Source organism: Chionomys nivalis, chromosome 23, assembly GCF_950005125.1.
Source record: "Chionomys nivalis chromosome 23, mChiNiv1.1, whole genome shotgun sequence".
Taxonomy (NCBI): Eukaryota; Metazoa; Chordata; class Mammalia; order Rodentia; family Cricetidae; genus Chionomys; species Chionomys nivalis.
The window spans coordinates 20,752,310-20,764,471 of record NC_080108.1 but is presented as its reverse complement, the minus strand read 5'-3'; the positions used below and the strand labels follow the sequence as shown (position 1 = coordinate 20,764,471).

Below are 12,162 nucleotides of genomic sequence, written 5' to 3'. Positions count from 1 at the left end.
TGAAGCATGGGAGGGGAGGCCAGGGAAAAGATGCATTTTTCCAGGGCCCCTTCTAACGACCCACTTTCCATAAGAAGGCCTCTTATTTTCCTAATTTTATAATTTTCTACCCCCTCCCAACATTGCTGTCATAGTATACAGACATGAAAGAATTGAGCCTCTGATGAAATCCAAGCCCTTATGATCTGATCACCTGATGATTAGATCCTCCAGTTGGGGATCACTCTTCAGCTCATGATGAGATGCTATCTATCTAAACCTTAAAGTCATTCAACTTCACAGACTTCAAATCGGTTTAGGTAAGCTCTTCCGTTCAAGTTCAAGTTCCACATGCATTCATGAATCCATTCACAAGTGCCAGTTCAAGTTCAAGTTCCACATGCATTCATGAATCCATTCACAAGTGCCAGTAAGTCCCAGGCAAGTGGGGATTGACTTGACAATCCATTTGCCTTAGCAGCAGGACCTAACCCACAGAATTTATGACTGCTAATAGAGTCTCTTTGTAATGCAGAAGTTTCAACTTTATGAGCCTACATTACAAGTTCAGATCTTGGTGGCAATAGCTTGTGGGGTTGGGATACTGGGCCCGTTGTGTTCCTGACATATACTCACTTCTATCTCACATAGTCAGGATCTCAACTATACCTGGAAAGCCCCCTGTGCTGAAGGGATCATGTCCGGCCCATGCCGTCATCTGAAAGTCATAGAAAAGGAGACGAAGACTTCTGAGAGGAAATTCTGTATTAGAGGAAAGCCCTTGACTGGGATACTGAAACCCAAGGCCCTTCCTCTTTTTGTTTCCCAGCTCCTGTGTGGTAAACAGGCCTCTTTCTTGCACCACATCTGCAGGGCCCTGTGACACACCATCCAACCATAGGCCCCAAAGCACCACACCAACCATCAACTGAAACCTCTGATATTGTGACCAAAATAAACCCTTCGTTTTCATTAGTCTTGTGTATTTTGATCCAGTAAAGAGATGGTAACATATAATACAAAGACAATTATATAATATTCATCAAAAGCCCACAGGCATTTTGAGTAAATGAGAAAACCCCAGTTTGTAAATTAAAGAACTAATACTTGAATAGCTTACACTTGTCACAGCTATTTGGGGGTGGCAGAGTTGTTTTTAAAGTACACAGCTGTCACCTGCGTACACATGGACTTGGTGAATTATACAAAAAGACATGAACTTGGGGTATATTCAGGAGAACATTTGAGGAATGAAATATAAACTGGAACTTATATTTCATTGTATATACATGTGAAATTCTTCAGAATAACAAGGAATTGAAAAAAAAATAGAGAGTTGACTCACATAGGGCCCAAACAGTAGATAGAATCAGATCCACTCATCCCTCTACAGATGAGCAAGGCAAAAGTTGAGAAGACAATGCAGTATTTGAAAGCCTAAAGGGCAACGTTCAAAACTCTTATTTGTTTGTGTGTGGTTGATAACTGTATTCTTAGGCATTGTATCGCAACCAGAGATGGAAGAGAAAGCAGAGAGAAAGCTGGTTCAGAACCCTCTGTCTGAAGATCACATCATCCCATCAGGGACAGATAAAGAAAGGCACACGATCTAAAGAGCAAGAATTCTGTGAGCTAAGTGACAACAGGTGACAGCGATCTGAAGAAAGAACAACAGAGATTGTAGCGACCTCTCAACTACCTCTCTGAAAGAAGCCCTAGGAGATGTCTGTTACTGAAGAACTTTTGCATTCCCTTATCTCTAGAAAGCTGCAGGTACTACAGTGATTAGAATCCCCGGGAAGCTTCTTGGGTTTCATGCACACATGGTGAAGAAGAAGAAGGCAGCCTTGCAGGAGGAGCACGCTGAAACAGAGTCATTCACACAATCCTGAGAGAAAGCAAAGGACCCCATGGTAAGCAACCAAATTTTAAGAATGGGCTTCTGGAAAAATTGAGAATAGAGATGCCCGTGGTCAGCATATTCTTTGCTACTAGTTAACAGAATTTGGAAACAACCATTTCAGTACAGGGAGAAGGGCATGGGATGGGGCTTAGACTAGGGCTGTCTACCATGTCTGCCCAGCATAATCAAGGTGCAGGTGATTGGTGTGAAGGGACTCTTGCTTCATAGTCATAGAGACCTAAGCAAGCTATGCCAGTCAGCTTCCCAGGGGTCTAACAAAACACACAAGGTGAATAACTTAGCTTTATTTGGACTCAAGATTTTAGAAGTTTAGTTGATGGTCATTTGACCCTGCTGCTTTGGGTCTATGGGAATACAGTGCATTATCAGAGGAATACAAGAAGAGAAATCCTGATCAAGCTGATCCAACCTAAAAGCAAAGATGGGGAGCTAGGAGGAAGGGGCCAGGATCGGAACAGCCTCTTCAAAAGGACCATGACCCAACTCCACCCCCCATGCCTCACCTCTTAACATATACCACCTCCCAATCCACCATGTCGTGGGAACGAGACCTTCAGCGCATGTGTCTTTGGGGGAACATTCAGGACCTAAACTACATCACAAGCCTTTACTCATAATTTTGTCTCAGAAAAAAGCAGAATCCTTTATAAAATATAGAGCCTGTGCCACAACAGAAACATGACAAGTTTCACACAGAATAGGGCACAGATCAAACCTTTCCTCCTGAAAAGCTTCAGCCAAGTCTGTGGCAATCAGAATTTAAAACTTCACCGAAGAGAGTAAGCATTCCATCAACCATATCAAAATTCCAGCCACTCAGAGGGTATAGAGAGCTCCTAAATGGCTAGCTAGGAGGTCAGAGTGCAGTTTGGATGCCCCTGAGAAACAAAAGCACTTTCCATTCTCAGACTTTTTGAGTTTTTGTGTAAGTGGTCTAGAAACCGGCAGAGACAGCTGCAGTCACAAACCAGCAGCAGAAACAGATGCAGAAGGCCAGCTTCCGGTCCCTGGCCACCACCTGGCAGCAGAGAGCAGGCCACACCCTGTGTTCTCTCTGAAGTGGAAGGAGACAGCGGCCAATGAGTTTTCTTCAGGATTCTAGTGAACTTTTCTCTTTCCTCTGTTTTCAGGACCTGAGTACCTTTCAGTAGACCTGAAAACCTGTCCTGAACTGGGAGGCCTAAGGAGGGCAGGGTTCTCCAGAAGAGACCAAGCACAACTGGAGTATGGCAGAAGAAGAAAGTGCTGGAACTTTCATTCAGAATGACTTTATGTGTCCCCTTATTTTCCCTTCTGCGCATGTTTCATAGCACATCGTCACGCTGTAGAACACGCATACAGTCATACGTACATATGAAAACTTCCACGTGCTGTGTCTGCTGCTAAGGTTACATGATCAAGGAACTTCGGGGTTTTTTAGAGCCTATGAAGAGTTAAATCCTTTAGTCTGCGGTAAAACAAATTTAAAAACAACAGCAGCAGCAATACCGAGAAAAGAATTTGGCTTCCCCTTTAGGCAAAGACTATTTTAGGAACAGTGTCTCTTCTTTCAAAAAATTAGATCAGGCAGAGAGCATCTTGCCAGCCAGCCAGGATGGGCTTAAATAGAGAAAATATTCAATTAAAAAAAAAAGCATGCAGGTGTGATTTAAATAAGGGTTTCCGGCAAGACTGCTGGCACCTCTACAAAAGGGTGCTTCCCTTGGGGACACTAATTTCAATAAGTGAGCTCATTTGTCTTAAATGCACTGCGGTATTTGCAAACTAAACTACCTTGTATGCTGCTTCCCTTTGCGTCCTCTATCCCATTTGTATAATTTGTATTTTCAAAAGAAGATGCAGATGCCTTTCTTTCTATGGCCTCTGGTGGTAGGCAAGTAGAAGGTGTAATCAAACAAGACAATCGGCACCTCGGCTGGGACAGCTGACATTCACCCAGGCTCACGTGAGGAAGCAAACATATTCTACACCGTGTGTGGACTGAGCCATCCGGTTAACTTCCTTCAGCCCTGACGCTGTGCACAATGATTAGAATGGCCCTGACCCTTGAGGGTGATGAGAGGTCGGTATAAAGAAATGAAAACGAATATTCTTATAAAGTGGACTTTCCACAAACGCAAAACAAGCAAACAAAAAAGAACCTTTTACCTTGCAGTACTGCCGGGTTATTAACGTGAACACGCGCCATGACTAAAAGTTCAAAATGTATGACATAGGGTTCAATTTCACCTGATCACTTTGAAAATTATTCCTGTGGATCAACTTCCAAGTTCACAGTTCCTAGCCTGACTTGACTTCTTCTACACCCATCAGTTGAGTGATTAAATCACATAAGGGCCCTACCCACACGAGCATCTACACTGCGAAGATTTATGTCTTCAGGAAGGAAACTAAAGTCAAGAGAAGCTGTGTCCTAGTCCAATTTTTTAGCCTGAAGCCTAAGACTACTATGTCAAGCCAGGCAGTGGTGGTGCATGCCTTTAATCCCAGCACTTGGGAGGCAGAGGCAGGCGGATCTCTGTGAGTTCGAGACCAGCCTGGTCTACAAGAGCTAGTTCCAGGACAGGCTCCAAAACCACAGAGAAACCCTGTCTCGAAAAACCAAAAAAAAAAAAATATTCAGGGACTGGTGAGATGGCTCACTGGGTAAAGGAACTGGACAAGCAAGGGAGCCTGGGATTAGAGTTTGACTCCTGGAACTCATCTGAAGGTTGAAGAAAAGGAGCAATGCAGTGCTGTCTTCTGACTTCCACACCAGTTCCGACAGCGATTGGCCGACACAGCCCTTGAGAATTTAAACCGTGTATTTGTCCTCTGAGAGAAGTCATTAATTTGCCATTGATGGCAACCTTAAATGATTGATGGACATTTATTTAGAAAATAATCCTTTTCCTTGAGACAATTTTCAAGCTGTCATTTTGTTAATAAATTAAACAAAGTCCCTGCATTATTATTCTGAAGCTTGGAGTTTTGAGGTGCCTTTCATCTGGCACTTTTTATAAAAGATGAATTATGTTTGGGAAAAGTCAATAACTGGAGGCAGGGCTTAGCGAAGATGAACTTCATGAGGACAGAATTGTTTAGAAGTCTCCTACTTGGGAGCTCACCAAATCCAGCTGGACCAGGTCTTAACGAGCATGTGATCAAACCAGACTCTCTGATTGTGACTGACAATGGGGGCTGACTGAGAAGCCATTGATAAAGGCACTGGGACTTGTTTTTACGGTATGTTCTGGCTTTTTGGGACCCTAGTCTATACGGATGCTAAGCTCCCTAGGCCTGGATGTAGTGGAGAGGGCCTTGGACTTCCCACAAGGCAGGGTTCCCTGCCCTCTCTTGAGCAGGGAGGGAAGGGAGGAGGGGGAGTGGGGGAGCCGGAGGGGATTGGGAGGAGGGAAGGAAGTGTAAATTTGAATGGAAAAATAAAAAAATGAAAAAGGAAAAATAAATTAGTGAAGGTTGATAAAACTATACCTATGTACTGTAAAAAACTACCTTGAAATAATGAAAAAGTAAATAGATCTGAAAATTAAAAAAAAGAAGTCTCCTACTAAGAAGGAGGATATTTTCTAAAGATAATAGTAAATAAAAAAAATCAATTAGTAAATTAAAAACAATTAACATTTTTATTATTTTTCCTGTAAGAGCAGTCTATTAAGGGTAGAGATGATGTCATAAGCATAACAGAACTGGATAAAATCACCCTGGTTTAATATAGGAGGAAATCTAGATTGGAAATACTAAACCAGGCAGGGGTGGTGCATGCCTTTAATCCCAACACTTGGGAAGTAAAGCCAGGCGGATCTCTGTAAGTTCGAGCACAGCCTGGTCCCACAGAGCAAGTTCCAGGACAGGCTCCAAAGCTACATGGAGAAACCCTTTCTCAAAAAACAAACAAACAAAAATAACATAAAATTAAATTTAAAAATAGAGATACTATTGTCAACTTGTCAACTGGTGAATGCCAGTGCCAGTCTTCCCAATTCCCCCCACATCAGGGCTATACAGCCATCTCCAGCTGGAGGAAATCACCCGACCTGTCTAATGAGGTTTCAGTTCTGAAAGAGAAATTTAAAACTTTATTTACAAACTTAAATTGACACTGGGGTTGACAGAGTTAATGGCACATTAGAGGGGATAGGGATAATTTAAAATATGCAGAGATGATAGGAATGAAGTATCCTACAGTGGGGAAAAGAGCAACATAAACAGAACTAGATAGGCGGTGACTTCCAGATGTCACTCATCAAGTACCACTGTGGTACTGGAAGCGTTCTACTGTGTCAGCCGCCACCGCCACAACAGTGTCATACACACGTGCTCGACCTTAGCTCTCACAGTAGCTGAGAAGTGGAGTCACTGAAGGAGAAAGCAAACCGTGGGCTGGAGGGCAGAGGGAACCGGGAGTCTGAAAGAGACACTGGTTGCCCCCACCATTGCTCACAGCAACATCTCATCTCCTTAACCCAAGACCAGCTGTTTTTCCAGCCCTTTATATTTATTGGTTACGCTATATGAACACCGCACTAGACCTGTCAGCCTGTGACACACCACGATGCGGAACCATTGCATGCTTTCCATTCTTATGCTTTCTGAGTTTTACAAAAGAAAAAAGTAGTAGAATGATTAAGGAAGGTCTCATTCCTTTCCAGGTGTTAGAAGAAAGAATACGATATGTGGTTTGATCTCCTGAGACATTTAGGGTACAACATGAGAGAGAGATACAAAAGCAAAGTAAAGGTATGGAGAAGCCCACTAAATCTTAAGAAGTGGGTACCAGAAGAACACACAGATGCGTCTACCTACCGTACAGATAGAATGAAGATGCAATGGTCAAATGAGAAGCTGAGCTGTGGACAAACAACCCGCTGCGACCTTGGGTGCTGTATCTATGAATTAACCAACTGTGGGTCAAAAATATTTCAGAGAAGTATTGAATCTGCATGCAGATATGTTTCATGACCCCTTTCCCCAAGCAATATTATACTAAGACACACAGGGTTGGAAATGTTGTTCTGTGTTGCACATCTGCCTAGCATGCATGAGTCCCTGAGTTCAATCAACACCACAGTAAAAACCAAGAACAAAGAGCCTTACGATGTATTCTTAAGCAATTGGAGGAACCTGGAGATGATTTAAGTCACAGAGGAGGATATGATAAGCATGACATGATACTAGATAAGATGCTATGGCAGTTCATATAAGGAACTTGAACATCTCTGGGCTTAACGATCTTGATGTTAAACTCCCATGAATATAGAGGAATGACTGTCAGTTGTTGATTGTGTATGTTTGGGAGGTAGGCCTGAGGCAAAAGCAAGGAATATGGCCCAGTCACCTGTTAAACTCAGGGAAACAGTGTAAGGGTGATTGTCCACAGGAAAGAAGCGAGCGCCAGGCTTAGTGAGGTCCATTGAAAGGACTCAAATCTCTAAACTTGAGAGAGACAGATCCAGTGTATCTGAATACTCAGAGTCAAGTTAAGAACGAAGTCTAGATAGAATTGTAGGTAATGGAAGCCCTTATTCCTAATCTAACAGGCAGGTAGGCTGAAAACAAAACAAGATTAGGAAATAAACATCTCTTAGAGGCAAAACAGACAGAGTTGAACTTATAAATAAAAATGAATCAACTTGCCAGGAAGGATAGTCTGAAAAGCAGGGCAGGGTCAGGGAAGCTGACTGAGGATGAAGACATTAAGAGAAAGTGAGCATCCATTTCCGGTACTCCAGAGAGCCAGTGAGGATGGCCAGCTGCATCCAGCTTTGGCTCTGGAGCAGGCTGAGCAGGTTTGGAAATGTAAATGACAGGAGGAGGTGAGCTGGGAAGGAAGAGAAACAAGACTGGGTAAGAAAAATCTTGCACAAAAGCTGGGCTTAAAATAGAAGAGAGAGGCTCAAATCTTGCTGTGGAGATGCAGTAAGTGGATGGTATCAACTGGTTAAGATGGATTAAGCTTTTTAAAAAATTAACCATATACAGAATGACACAAAATCAACTTAACTGTAAAGTTAAGAAACACTTAATTGTGTTTCTGTGTGCCGAGGACCATAGAGAGAAGAAATACAAAGCACAAAATTTTGGTTCATGATTTCAGTTCATAGAGTTTTCATTTGCTTATTGCTTGTTTGATTTTTTAGGTCACAGACCCTAGGCCTTCAGGATCTTATGATTACCTTTAAAAAATAACCTCTCTGTTATAGTTATAGTTCTCATGCATTATTTTAATTGAAGGTCATCTCACCTAATTCTGAAGAGAATTTACGACACATTTACAATTTTAGGTGCAATTAAACACTTCAGATTTTCAAAGGATTACGGTATGGATGAAGGCTTCTTAAAAGCACTTTCATTATTGTAAGCTGAAACGAATGGAAATTCTGTCACTTATTTTTCTCCACTGTAGGAGGTACAGTGATTAATGGTTGATAGTGGTCTAATTAACACTTGTTAAACAGAATTGAAGGTCAAATGACTAGCTAGACATGGAATCATGGCTAGAATCCAGATCGTTTCCTTTTCCAGGTAGTTTTCTTTCAGTGAAACTTCAGAGTCAAGGATTGGATGTGTACTAAAAGTCTGTCAACAGTTGCTCTCAACATGATCAGTTATCAGAGGAAGCTGAAAGAAAGGCACAGTGACCCTCACAGTCAGTAAGGAAAGGTCACAGCAAATAGGAAATACCTGGAGTGGACAAAGACGTGACAAACCATAACCTCTGTGAACTCTTTTGGGAATGTTGCATGGATATCAGCTCTTAGAACACTATGTAGGCAGTTCCCACAATATTAAATCTCATCACACTAGGAAATTCCAGGGCGGCATATATATCCAAAAGAATTGAAATCAGGGACTCACGGAGGTGTATGTGTGTGAGAGCGCTCCCTCTATTATCCTCAGTAGGCCACGGACAGAAGAAGTGCTCTGCCAAAAGCAAACAAAATGTTCATGGTCATGGGAAAGAGTATTACTCAGCAGGAAAAACTGACTTAGTACTGCACCAGTTATGATTTTACAGTATTGGTAAACTTTGAATATATTATTTATGTACTCTATGATTTAAGTATTTGGGGTGGGGGGCATTTTGTTTTGCTATTTTTTATATTACTGGTTTTCTCTTTTTCTGGTTGATTGGTTTTTATATTTCTGGTATGAGTATGTGTGTGTGTGTCTCTCTATGTGTGTATCTATGTCTGTGTGTGTGTGTACCTGTGTGTCTGTGTGTGTTGTCTGTGTGTGTACCTGTGAGTGGATGTGCTAACCTTCCCACGTGTCTGGACATCAGAGGTCAAGGTCAGGATACCTCCTCTATTGCTTTCTATCTTGTGTTTTGAGCCAGTGCCTTTCACTGCATCTGGACCTCACTGCTGTGCTGGCTAGGCTGACTGACCTACCCAGTCTCTGTCCCCCGGCACTGGGGTTCCAGACAAGTACTGCAGCACCTGACTTTTAGGTGCTGGGGACCCAAACTCTGTCCCGTTGCGAACACAGCAGTACTCTATCTCTGGGACATCTTCCCAGGACCCAGGACCACTCTTCCTTAACTGTGTCTCCCATTCATCCTTCTGACATTAGACTGCAAGCCAATGCAATACCTTCTACTTCTGTGTTTGCTTAAACAGATGACAAGGGCATTGTTGCTGCTTCCCACACTACTAATCCATACCAATTCACATTTCCCAGCACAATGGAGAGTTTGCATGACCCATTTTTATTATAAACTTGCTGGGCACTGCTGTGGATTTCCTAACTCAGTTCAGTTATACTGAATTTTATTAAGAAGCATAAAACTTCCATGCATTATTTAAGGCCAATTTTCTGAGTAATTTCACCTTCCAGGGAACACAGCATCTCATGTATTTAAGAAAAAGATCTGTACTTGGCTAATACAAGGGAAAACGAACAACCCATGTTCCAGTAATTCTGAGGAAAAATTACTTATCTACATTTTGTTTTCCAAGTAATTCCAGTGTTGATTCTTTGGGGACACTGGCTTTACCTTAATTTTTTTGTTTTCGATTTAGACTAAATTAAGGAAATTCCATATGAAAGAACCCAGTTCATAACCTTCTGTTCCAAATCCCAATGCATGCTCACCATGCGAAACTTTAAAGGATTCCATGGTCAGATGTAAATACTAGGATGTCTGTCTGGGTTTGCTCAAGATAACAAAATAATAAATAAATAAATGAGATAAATAAATGCTAGGCCTAGGAGATGTGGTCTGGGAGGAACAGTGAGTGACATAGTTTTGAAAACAGGCTCATGAATAGACACAGGGAAGATTTCGTAGTTCACTTATCCAACCAACCACTCAAACTTATCCTCACTGGGTGGTGGTGGCACATCCCTTTAATCCCAGCACTCAGGAGGCAGAGGCAGGCGGATCTCTCTGAGTTCGAGGTCAGCCTGGTCTACAGAGCTAGTTCCAGGACAGGCCCCAAAGCTACAGAGAAACTGTGTCTTGAAGAACAAAACAAAACAAAAAATAAAAGAAAAATATCCTCAAGCGCTAGGAAGCTACTTGAAAAATCACTAATGGCATTAATTTGTAATGGAAAATCCCCGAAGCCACAACTAAACACTATTTGCAATTCTGTGAGATGCTGTGTCTCTTATGGCTCAAATACAAACAAACATAGAACACCTGTTTTCTAATGGCTGACTCCTCTCTAAGACAGTGAATATTCGATTTTTTTCCTCTTTTATGTTTTATTCCTCTTGGTATAGGCATTATGTGCGTGTGTGATAGGCATATTTAGAAACACTTGTGTGCTGTGCTGTTTTGTGTAATCGGGGTGGTGTACGCTTCACCATTCCAATGCCTAGATTACTGATGGAAAACTAAGAGAATCTCCAAGCAACTGTGTAAGCATCTGTGTTCCAGAAGGTCCTAGGACTCAGGATGAAACAGGACATCAGAAGACATGAACCTGCCCACGGACTTGTCCTCTGTCTCAACACTAATATCAAACATAGAATTCGCACAAACACCAAGGATACCCTTAGCTTTTTTACAAAACTATCAGTTTAAGAGACACTGATGACCAACATAGAATGTAGCAAATGAGTTCTTTTCCCAAATAGTCAAGTCAGAAATGTCCACACATATTATTTAAGATTGTAATATTCTAAAGAGTAAGATGCTCATAAAAAGATTGCTATCAATACCACACGGGTATGTGGCAGGAAAGTGAATACAACCTATTTAATATTTCATCATTAATTTGCAACAATGTTGACTTATTTGTAATAAAATGTTACTACATTTGTTGTCTCTATTTAGACAAACGACTCTAGAAAACATCTACCTGTATAATCCCTTGGCTCGAATAGGACCAAAGCTGTTTCAACAACTAAACAAATGTCTGCTTCCTAATAAAGTTATAAATCTATACACTTTTTCCCGTTTGGAAGAAATCATGTTATGCTGTCTGTACACAGAGTTAATCAACAGCAACAACAAATACAGAGGCTTTCTCAAAGCCTTGCACCAGAATTCCCAACAACGGGTAAGTTCCCTTCACTGACCAGTCTTGAAGGACCCTCAGTTCAGACACCCTCCCTTTTAATGGGCTTCACTTCACCCCTGCTTAGATTCCTTTGCCAAAAGCACATGCTACAACTCCAATTTCATTAATAATAGAAATGGCTAGCAAGGCCTCCAGAATCGGCAAGTTCCAAATGAAAGTCGGGGGAGCTTTCATTTCCAACAGGTGCCTTGACGTGAGTGGGCTGAACCTTGACAGCAGAAGGCTGCCAAACCAGTGCCTACTTTACACCGAGCTCGGAGCACCAAGCAGGCTAGTACATGTTTTAGGCAGGAAGGAATACAAGCCTAGTCGCCACCCACTGCTTGCCTAGCCAACCATTGTCATTGGCAAGTAAACAGAGGTGAGGTTCCAGGAGGCACAAAGTTCAGTTGACTTTGGCTATAGCAGGGAAGAAGACTCCATTGACCCATGACAAAGACCGTGCCAGGAGAGACTTCTCATGTTCCTATTCTACCCAGTCCTGTCCTGTCCTATCCAGTCCACATGAAGAAGAACACTGCAGAACCAGAACAAAGAGAACATGAGTGTGAATCTTTGAAGTGACAATCTAGGGAATCTGTCTTTGGTTCGATGCTATTTTGTAGCATGGCCTGGCCACAAGTCAAACACTGGCTCTCTAGGGTCTCAGAGAAAGTGTTGTCTCCCTGAGTGCCCTCCCGTAGGCCTAACACCAAGCCCCACCTTCTGGTATGAAGAAATACCTCT

The 12,162-nt window shown here is 42.1% G+C and overlaps 1 protein-coding gene across 2 annotated transcripts in view; it reads right to left on the bottom strand.

Moving 5' to 3' along the window:
* Nucleotides 1–12,162, bottom strand: part of Mctp2 (multiple C2 and transmembrane domain containing 2) — a 222,116-nt gene that overhangs the window by 186,840 nt on the left and 23,114 nt on the right. Inside the window, exon 2 of one of the 2 annotated variants that reach the window (XM_057756094.1) lies at nucleotides 8,762–8,827. The exons of the other annotated variant lie outside the window; for it this stretch is intronic. The gene's annotated coding sequence lies outside the window, so the exon portion shown is untranslated. The remainder of the gene's footprint in view (nucleotides 1–8,761; nucleotides 8,828–12,162) is intronic. 2 annotated transcript variants of the gene reach the window in all.